Source organism: Amblyomma maculatum, unplaced genomic scaffold, assembly GCF_055883805.1.
Source record: "Amblyomma maculatum isolate TAMU_Amacu unplaced genomic scaffold, ASM5588380v1 scaffold_27, whole genome shotgun sequence".
Lineage (NCBI taxonomy): Eukaryota > Metazoa > Arthropoda > Arachnida > Ixodida > Ixodidae > Amblyomma > Amblyomma maculatum.
Window position 1 is genome coordinate 1,812,101 of NW_028146752.1, and position 11,042 is coordinate 1,823,142.

Below are 11,042 nucleotides of genomic sequence, written 5' to 3' on the forward strand. Positions count from 1 at the left end.
GTGGGTATAGTCAGGCTGATGATGATGGTGATAATGATGAATAATCTAACCTCTGCTTGTACCTTTCCAGCTGCAGCTATTGCTTTTAGAGTTTTGAGTTCGTGCTTTCTCACTTCTTCCTCGCACTTACTGATTTCTAATTGCGAATTCGAGTGGGAGAGCAGGCGCACTCGAGACCACTTCGAAAGTGCTCTTATACAAGCGGGGGCCCTCCACTGGGAGAGCAGGAGTGGAATTACTGGCTTCCAATGGTAGAGGAGGAGGGCTTTTCCTCTGCTGAGAGCACCCGAGTGCACAAAGGCAGTGTAGAGGAAGTCACATGGCATAAAGCGTCATATCCCCGCCACCTTTTTTTTTCTCTTGCGCCGGTGACGCTCAAAATGGCGGCTGCAAAACATCGGCTCTCGCGAAGCGGAAGGCATTGCTCAGGTGCTGTATGCATGTTTGAGAGTGGCTGCTGGCCGCCACATGGTCGTGGCGCGCTGCTCTCGGCACGCAGAGCGTTCTCGTAACACGACAGTTACACCCTCGCTCGCGTTCCTTTACTGCTCTGTACTGCTCGGTGCCTCTGCTCTCGTCCCCCCAGCACAATGCGCCAATATGGCGCATTCGGTTGGAAGTCAGTTTCTCGCGTTCCATTCCCTCTTTTCGCCTCTGTTTCTCGACGCTTCACTTGGTCCTTAATCTTCGTATTTGCTACGTATTCCTTCCTTTAGGTGCTGCTACGGGGGCTCTTACGGAAGCGCTGGCCCATCCAGAGAACACTGACTTTCTAGTGTTCATGTTTACATATCGAACGACACATCGACACCACGCGCCTCCTGCTCAAAATGCCTGAGACACGTAACCAACGGTCACAAGAAACCCCATTCACTTCAGCAATAATTGCGCCTTCCTCGCCGCGTCGCTACTCGCTGTGAGGCACTTCCGATCGTCGCCGTCTCTGACCGTCCCCATTGGGTGTCCCTGGGTTCTTGCGCGCGTCGATGAAGCTCCTACCCCGAAAGACCGGGAGATCTCGGCCCCTCAGCAACGGTTGTTCCTTCCTTGCCTCGTCCCTCCTCGTTGGTGAACAGTTCCACTCGCAGCTGCCTCTGACCGCCTCCTCTTGGGGTCCCCAGCTCCTTGCACGCGGTGACGCTCTCCCACATTGAATGACCGGACGCATTTCGTGAGTGCCGATAACGTTGCAATGGCTCGAGTAATGGGCTAGGCTTGTGGAGTGCTGCAGCTGCCAAATCGTACTGTCGGCTGCGCCAGTAAAATCTCAGATTCCTCTTTGTTCTTCAGATCTTCCGCACCTCTCCAAGATGCTTGTCGATTCGGCAGGCGACATGTAGTTCAGAGACACGCACAATGATACATAGGACGACACACTTGAAATAACATAACTACAGAAAACTTATTTACAAAAGAGAGGCGAGTACACTACAAGAGAGGCTGACTGAGTGAAACCTACGCGCAGCTCCACTAGCTGACTTGCTACAGCAAAATGAGCTCATAGCTCTTTTAACGACTTCTAAGTCTGGGCTTGCCTACTGCCGCGCTAGCTTCGTCAACGACCAAAACCGCCGATGGCCGCGCGCTGCGCTCTCAAACAACCGCCGTCGAATTCTCCAGGCGCGGAAGAGGAGCGGAAACAGCTTGGCGTTGCCAAAGCTATGCTCCCCCCTTCGGACCGCTTCTTGAATCTACGATAAGCCATGGAGCGGCCCTCCCAATGACGCGAAGTGAGGGGCGGAGGGATGCACGCGTGAGTCAGCATTTTCGACCATGTCGACAATGTCGAAGAGGAAGCGCTGTGGTCGGGATTGCGCCATCGGGGCCGGGCCTCGGTCGAGAAGCCGCTAGATCTTTTCATCTGCGTCACTTCCTCCTGCGCCGAAACAATAAAAAACGGACCACCGCGGCCTTACAGGTGTAATAAAGCTTATTATAAAATTATTTCTGTACCAGTCGGTATACGGACGGCTCGCGCGCTTTGCTTAGGAACCCAGTGTTGTAATATATTAAGGAAGCATAGGAATACCGACTGTACAACAAATTAGTGGACGGCATGGCCAAAACTCGGCGGCTGCAGCAATGCTGCGAATGCATTTGAATGCCATTCGCCTCAAATGCAGATGTCAAAAATGCTGTGAAATGGCTTTTAATACACGCTAATTTATAAAGATGTTGAACACTGTTTTTATTTGAATAATCGTTGCATAATATTTATCTCGCAACCAATCATAGCCAGGTTACTAACTTGCGACTAACAATATCGGAAGATCAGGGAACTTATTCCACCGTCGGTTGTTTTTTAAAACGGCGTGACAGGTATCAGAAGTACGTGAGACAAACTTTTCCTACGTAGCCGTATTTAGAAACGGCACCACCGATATCGAGAGAGCACGATCCAATGTCGCCTCTAAAACAGCAACTTGATATCGGAAGGGCACAGGACAAATTGGTCCAATGTGTCCGGTCTCCAATATCGCCTAGAACAATATCGGGAGGACACAGGACAAGTTGGTCCAAGATTGTCAGTTTTAAAGGAGGTTGGCCCAATATCCGAGGAACACAAGGCAAACTCGTCGAATGTTGCCAACATTTGAGAACGGTAGTACCAACACTGTGAAACACGGGAACCTTGGTCTATCATTGGATTTGTTGTGTAATGAAAAATTTAGCTGAAAAATCATTGAAAACTGGATCATTGAAAGACCACCATTTCCCAATATATTTCCAATATTGGACCATAGCCTTGTGCTGCCTGGGCAGCGAAGGTCGGCAAGCGAACGTCAGGGTCAGAGGGATGCCACGGAGGACGGAATATGCCAGAAGGTGACAGAAGCAGCGGCTGCACCAAGGTAGATCCCATGGTAGCGCAACTTGCATAGACTCCATGGCGGCCAACTGAGGGAGCACCACCACGCCCCTTGAGATTGGTTCTAAATACTAGTACTAATAGAAACAAACAAAAAGCATCAAGTCACAGCTACGTATTTTTGACGCCGATTTCTAATTGTTTTTCTCATTGAAACGAAAGATAAGGCCAACGATGACGAAGACTGAGTAATGCTCGGCAATGTCGGCAAAAAATTGACCCTGTAACAGTTGTGGAAATTCATTTGGGCAGAAAATTTGAGAGACAATTTAACGCAACTCTTGGTATTGAACAGGGTCTATTCTCGGCTGATTTGTCCAAGAATCATTCACTCTGCGTCGTGATTGGCCCTCCCTTTTTGTGCGAGTGATGTAAAAACACGGAGCTTTGAACCGCTAGTTGCATAAACATTCATTCTTTAGGCATGCACTGGCCCGATGAGTCAAATTCTCCGTAGTGCTTGCACACCACGAAGAACACAAAGACAAAATTGAGTATCGGAGAAGCAACGAACGTTTAATGTGAGCTCTCGCACATAATCGAACAGCAACATGATGCAGCAAATAGAACAGAAATCCTTAAAACAAGATGGAATATACACAAATAGTATAGCGCATCAGCAGTACGGCCAAGCTTAAAGATTAAAAAGACAGATAACCAAGCGTGTACTCTTAACATTGTTTTTCGTGCGTATAGTTATTTACACGAAACATAGTGCACAGCTATGTGCCAACGGAATAAGGGGATACAAGTTAGGGAGAGCCCAAATGGAAACTAAAGCGCGAGATCCTCCACAACAATTAATGACCGCACTCTGTACAAATACACTATTAAAAAAAAGTTATGTATTTGGTGGAATGAAATGGTGAAGGCCTCGCCTTCAAAAAAACGGGTCCGCGAGCCATGGTCTCGCCCGACGAGTGACAAATCCAGTCTCCTAAAAACACCGGTTTATTCCGGATAAACAAAAAACGCAAAACAAAGACACATAAGGCGCTACCGCGCTGAGAACAGGCTGTTCATGTGCGCGACAATTGAACACCAACGGAAAGCGGGAAGAATGTCAGGGTCTTACCGCGGCGAAAACAAACACACTGCGGAGCGAATAAAACGAGCAATGGGGCCAAAGCGCTAACGGCGACACATGAAAGATTGCTCCTCGTGGGATAGCAACTCACAGAAATACGCCTAGGTTGTTGCTGCAGGCACTGCTTCCATCGTCGTGTCAGCGATCTTGTTTCAGTCATCCGTGCACACCCTGCTGGCCCATGACGCTCGCTGGTTGCCCCGCGCCGGCCTTTCCGCCGGGGCCAAAAGAGCCACGCACCTCGCTTCTGACGCACTTATCTACCCTTGTCTGTCGCCGCTAACATCACGCCCCCCAAGATTAGCTGCTTGCTCATGCGCACTCGCGCTGCCCGTGCAAACAATACAAATAGAAAGACGCGCGCGCGGTTTAAAACACCTAAGGGGCTGCGGAGCCCCACAATGTTTACAAATAGCAATCGGCTTTCACACATCGTGCCAAGGCAGTAAGATTTCCATCAACCCAAATAGTATGCAACAGAAATAATATGCTGCCCCCCCCCCCCCCAAACAACCCTTCACTAACAATCGCAATAAAATGTCGGACATCTGAACAGATTCAAGACACCCTCCCATTTTTTTAACCCGAGCGCCAGAGCGTCGACCGCCAAGTCAATAAGCGCCGTACGACGGGAAACAGCGGGAAAATGAGCGAGAAAAAAACGCGTGCGCGCAATGAGCACTCAGGTGCAGCTGTCCTTTGCCAGGCTGTTGCGGGAACCGGATCCAACCCCACCTGCTTTTTTGTGCGTTATCACATTTGTTTCTGTTTTCTGCATGCCGCTGGAAAAATATTAGAAAATGCCACGTGGTACCGCCTGCTCTTTAATTTGGCGTAGGAAAGTTTACGTGACCCATAGCAAAAAGAAATAAAATGCTGAAAACCTTGTAGTATAATCAGTGGGCGTATATCGCATTCCATCCAGTGCTACCACCTGACCGCTTATTTGTAAATTGATGGAAACGTTCAAAAAAGAAAAAAAGATGAGGACGATAACGGTGCTCAAAAGAAGCAGGGGTGAGGTCCCTTTCCCAGAATAGCCTGGCAGATGAAAGCTGCATCGAAGTGCTCATTGAGCGCACGCACGTATTCTCGCTCATTTTGCCGCTGTGCTCCGTCACAAGGCGCTTATCGACTCGACGGTCGACGCTCGTGCGTTCAGGTTAAAATGTGGAAGGGTGTACATAGCTTTTGTGCATATGCGCTGCCTTCACATGAGCAGCCGCGTAACAAAATTTGTCCTTTCTTTGCCTTGCAATCCAATGAAGCCGAACTCTTATGAAGAAGAAAAATACTTCATCATAAATACATCGGCAAGAAAAATACATCGGCCGTGTCAAAAGGGTGTTGTGTACCAAATACCGCTCTCATGTGGCCGAACGTACATCGGCCAAACTGGCCAAGCTATTATCGTTAGGCTCATGGAGCATTGTAATGCATTAGACAAACAAGCCACAAACCTAGCCAAACATTGCTTTTCATGTAAATGTGTTCCGTTTTTTGTAGATACAGAAGCGTTGTTTGCGCATAATGACCGGCGCACAAGAGAGCTGGCTGAGGCTTTCCATATCATCAGAAAAACAGACGGGTCTGTCAGCACACCATCTGTGTCTTTATCAGCCAGAGAAATGAGCCTACTTCACAAAGGTTAAAGGCTCATTGCACACGCATGTCGATTTGAAATTGATTTTATCCTGATAAGTACGTCTGGGTTTGACGCATGTTTTTTGACATTGCGCATGTGCGCTGATTGAGTAGAGTATATATTGATCTGTGTTTTTTCCTAATAAAGACAGTTGTAAGTTCAGCGCCGTCTTTGTGTACCTCCTTCCACTCGTCTCTGTCCTTTTGCGCTGCTGCTTAAACAAGCAAAAACTATTTTACCTAAGCGGCCTTTTAGCGAGTTGAAAGACTTGTATTCGAAAGGAGTTGCCTAGCAGACGCACGGCGCTGGCGATCTCTTTTTAGCGTTTCCTTCGGAGGACGCTATCGAAAGCGCGGCGCTACATCTTGAAACGAAAGCACTCAAAATAAACCCAATAAACCGACGTATCGCATGATATTTATTTATTTGATACCTCAAAAGCCCCTGGTATGGAGCCTTTGGGACATATAAATCAAATACGTGTGTTATTACACGTTGCTTACAGTATGTTCACAAACGGTAAATTAAAGAAAGAAGATGTCGCGCATCCGCATCGGTGGTTAGCGTCATCACGGGATATCTTCAAACTGCACACGAGAGTGCTGTAGAAAGAGTGCATTATTGCGCCTAGTTAATCTTCTACCACATTCTAGTGGAAATTAAGAAGAAGAAATGGACATGGGCAGGACATGTAGTGCGAAGAGAGGATAACCGATGGTCGCTTAGGGTAACAAACTGGATTCCAGGGGAAGGAAAGCGTAGCAGGTGGCGGCAGAAAGTTAGGTGGGCGGATGAGATTAAGAAGGTCGCAGGGGTCAAGTGGATGCAGCTAGCACAGAACCGGGTTAAGTGGAGAAATATGGGAGAGGCCTTCACCCTGCAGTGGGTATAGTCAGGCTGATGATGATGAATCTTCTACGAAGCATAAATATATTTGTTGTACTGTGTAAAGGTGACACAATTTTAAACTGCTGCTTTCTTTCTTTACTAGATGATAATCACTGATGTCTACTGCTACGCTTTTGCAGCCGTAAAAGAGATCGGCGATCTCCAGTTTTGGAAAAGACCGCTTCTGGAAAGGCGATTGAACTTTGTCGTGAGTCTGCGGATGAAACTCCTTTTGTGGAGGTGTCTTTTTATTCAAATGCCCTTACAGTGCCCGTGTGACACGGGTATAAGCAGTGTAAGTTCGTGTTGAGTGCCGCTTCCAAATGGCAAGAAGACGTGACGACACGTTTCCTTCATCCGTGTGACGATTCAACGAAGGTACCGCTGAACCGTCATCATCCCGCGCGCAATCCCATCGCGTTCTGCAAGGTTCCGCCTTGTTTACAAGAGCACGAAAGGGCGCTAAAAATAAGGTGCACTCTAATTACTGCAGAATAACTGTGTCGCGTTCTTGTAAAAAAATAAAGAAGCTAAATTTGATCAACATAACAACGTGAAAATGTTATTTTGTTTTTGTTTATTACTCAGTAGCTCCTATATTTGCAACCCTATTTGAAGAGTCCTTCAAAGCGATTGGTGGCAATGGCTTTCAGTCCCCGTTTGGTTCTAAGTAACGCAACCATGAGATGGACCTTGCCTGCAGTAATGGCTTTGGCGTATCTGCGTTAGTTGCTGTCACGCGAGAAACAATGTTTCTTGTATCAGAGTTAACGATTTCGCCATAATCACTCGCCTTATTCACGCCGCAGTGCATTTTGTCTTGCCGCGGCGAATAAAATAATAATATTAGTCCTGACACTCCACTCGTTCTGTTTTATCTTCGTCGTCCATTTATTTGTGCCTTGACAACATGTTTCCAGCGCCGTTGCAGCCAATGTTCTTTTTATAGAATGCATTTTTGTTTATCCGGAATAAACCAGTGCTTTTAAGAGAGGCTGGATTGGTCACACGTCACGCGAGGCGATGTCTCGCGCATCCGTTTTCTCGAAGGCTTGGCCTTCACCCCATTCTGCCTTTTCTTTCTTCTCCATTTTCTCCTCTATCCGCACCAGGCAGCAAAGGTGGCTCAGGTACACAGCCAGTAGCAGGCACGTCCATTTTCTTTTCCTTCTTCCTGCAGTCGGAAAAACAACAAGGAACTGAACATCTCAGCTCAAATTTCTCCATACGTAGCGTGGTAATGACCGCTGATTTTTTTTTTTTTTTTCATTTTAATCCGTATCAAAAAGCTAAAGGTTAGTTTTCACATCTAGCTGAATATGTGTATATACAAATTGAATGAAATACGAATCGGATATTTTTGTGGTAGTTTGACATGTGTCAATATCCATACAGAAGAAATAATCATTTTAAAGCGTAAAACCGCAATAGACTATATAATTACAGATGCAGACGCATGGAGGTTGGTTGGCTGGTTTGTGAGGTCTACCGTCCCAAAGCGACTCAGGCTATGCGAGACGCCGTAGTGGAGGCCTCAAGAAATTTTGTCCACCTGGGATTCTTTAACGTGCGCAGCACTGCACAGCACACGGGCGCCTTAGCGGGATCGAATCCCAGCCTTAGCGGCACACGGGCCGCTAAGGCCGGGATTTGATCCCGCGTCCTTGGGAACCGTAGTCGAGCGCCGTAACTACTGCGCCACCCCGTCTGGACCGCATTAAAGCACAACACTGATTCGGATTAGAGTAGGCACATCATAAGTCAGAATTACAACTATATTAGGGGGACTGCGAGTTCCTCGTTTCGTAATGAGCTCGCTAATTTAGAGTTTAAGGTGGAAGCCTTTCTAGGCTCATGGTGACTTCATTTAAAAAAAAACAGTGCTGGCAAACGAAGGACGAGAAGAAGGAGGAGACACGAATGCTCTAACAACTTTTATTTCGAAAACAGCCTAACCGCACCTTATATACAGCCAGAATTAGAACCAGGAAATGCTGTGCATGCGCCCATTTCAAAAACTAGCCTCGGCATTAACAAATGCCGAAACTAACTTATCAACACCCGCAAAGAAGTGACACTGTCAGAAGGGGAACAAATGGGCAACAGAAGCAGGGAAAAAAACACACCAAGAAACAAAAACCGCAGAGGGCGTATGTAAAACGTGTGTAAAAGATGTAGATGAAAAGCCAACAACGAAGAGGAAGTTCAAAACCCGCACCGTCTAGCGTCCATTGGAACCCGAAAGGGAAACCCTGCAGTCATCTTTCTCGCTCCTCGGCCTGCAGATACGCCGATCGGTTGAGTATTTGGTTGCTGGTCGTGGTTTTGTTTTTTCCCATTGCGCCTTTGCGTCTTTTGTTTTCTGTTGGCTAACGCACGCGGTGAAATTGGTAATTTAAGGCAATGTCGATGCAGTTCCCCTGCTAAGGGCTCTCCCCTTGGTCGGCTTCTCTGCTGCCTTGGAAGCTTTTCAGAGCTCCGATGTCCGCAGCATCCCTCTGGCGCTCGTGCCTAAGGATGGTGGCATGGCGGCGCCGTCAAAATGAACAACCCAGGCGCTGTTCGAATTGCCCTTCAGGAAGCCACTTCCTTCTCCAAAGGAATAGGTGAGGTATGCCAGTTTCGTCACGGCGCGATTCTGTGCTGTTCACCAAACCTGGCACGTGTAGAGGATCTTCTAAACTGCTCTTCATTTGCATCTCATCCGATAAGCAGTTTCATTCCTGCACACCTGGCCTGCAGAAAAGATCTGGTGAGAGGTGTACATTCTTTCTTAAATCCAGAAGGAACTCTTGACCTTCTTTCCAGAGCAGCAGCTATTGCTATCTATCGCTGCAGCCGGGTGGTAAATAGTGTTTGTATGCCGACAGAATCAGTAATTTTACTTTTGCTGGTAATGTCTATCCATCAGAGATTGAAGCTTGGCCTTTGATATTTCGTGTAGATCTCCTTCCAACAAAGCCTCTGCCGTGCAACAATTGCTGGCGTTATGGCCTTACTGCTGGTGGTTGCAAGATCTCTCTGGAATGTTGCAAATGCGGCGATGCCCAAAAATCGAATTTATGCTCAGATAAAATCGCCAAATGCTGCCTTCGTGGCAGAGTTCACTCTGTAAATTCTTTGTACCGAACACCGGGGAATAGAACTCATCAGTGTGCGCTAGAGACCAAAATCTGGCCACGTGCCGAGTACATTGAACTAGGGATGAACGCTAAGTGAAATCCACCTCTCTAGTACCTCAAGTACAGTCGGGGTTTGGTTTGGTTTGGTTTGTGGGGTTTAACGTCCCAAAGCAACTCAGGCTATGAGAGACGCCGTAGTGGAGGACTACGGAAATTTCGACCACCTGGGTTTCTTTAACGTGCACTGACATCGCACAGCACACGGGCGCCTTGCTTTTCGCCTCCATCGAAAAGCTGCCGCCAAGGCGGGGGAACTGGGCTTTGGGAACGGGGAACCTCAAAAGGGGCTTTATGAAGGGAACCTATCTAAGACGGCGGAAGCCCGGCAAATGCCTTGTGGTGGTGGAATGATCCCAGGGCCTAGGGCCGCACATTCGGCCAAGAGCAAGTGCTTGTCCTCTACGGAGGCCCGGAAGGGAGCTCGACTCAAATTGTCAGTCAGTCAAACTTCGACGCTGCCCACATTCCCCTCCACATTCAAATAACCATATCCTCCTTCCTACTTCCCGTTCCTATACAACGTATTACTTCCGCTACTTCCCAGGGGAGATACGTGGGGTCTCCCGGGGCCTGCTTCCTCGGCTGTGAGTAGCTTTAGTAGCATTCCCCCTTTCATTTATTAGCTTGTAATCAAAACTTTTGTCAGGATAGACCCCTTCATTTATATCGCCAATTCCGGAACTTTCTCTACCCGCGGTACATTAGTGGTGCGAGAGGAGTCTGTCTTTGGACTTCATCTTATTCAATGTCCTTCTAGGGCTCATGAAATGCAAATTCTAGACATAATTGACCGAAAACGCTGCTCACGGCGTGAGACAGCACAAGAAATTAAAGGCAGCGCTCACGGATATGCAGGTGTGTCAGTCCCTTCTGGAGCCACATTACATGCCTCGCTGTCTAAAGTCATAGTAACTGCTGTGGAAGCGGCCACTGCCAAAATGGTTGATAGGATTGTAAGAACTGTCACAGAGTGCATATCCAACGTTCTGACAGCTGAGATTACTCAGGCTGTGCAAACTGCTACGGTCTCTCCCACGATATCTGTGCCTTCATTAACAGCACAGAACTCCTTAGCTACAATGTCTTCCCGGCATGGTAAATCACTTTCCGCTTCTCTATTTCAAACTCTGGCAAGTTAGGCGAGGCTCATGATGCAGAGATGGTGGAATCAGATACGCGAATCCTAAAGCGTCATGGATCTCCGATGTATAACCCACCATCCCCCCCCCCCCCCACAACCTCGTCCTCAGACAAAATAAAAAGCGACAGCTCGGGTCTAAGCCAAATGATACCATTTTGAGGCAGGCTGTTGCTGCTGCCCGGATTACACAACCATATCAGCATTAAAAGTTCTGTAGATCTAGATCTCTT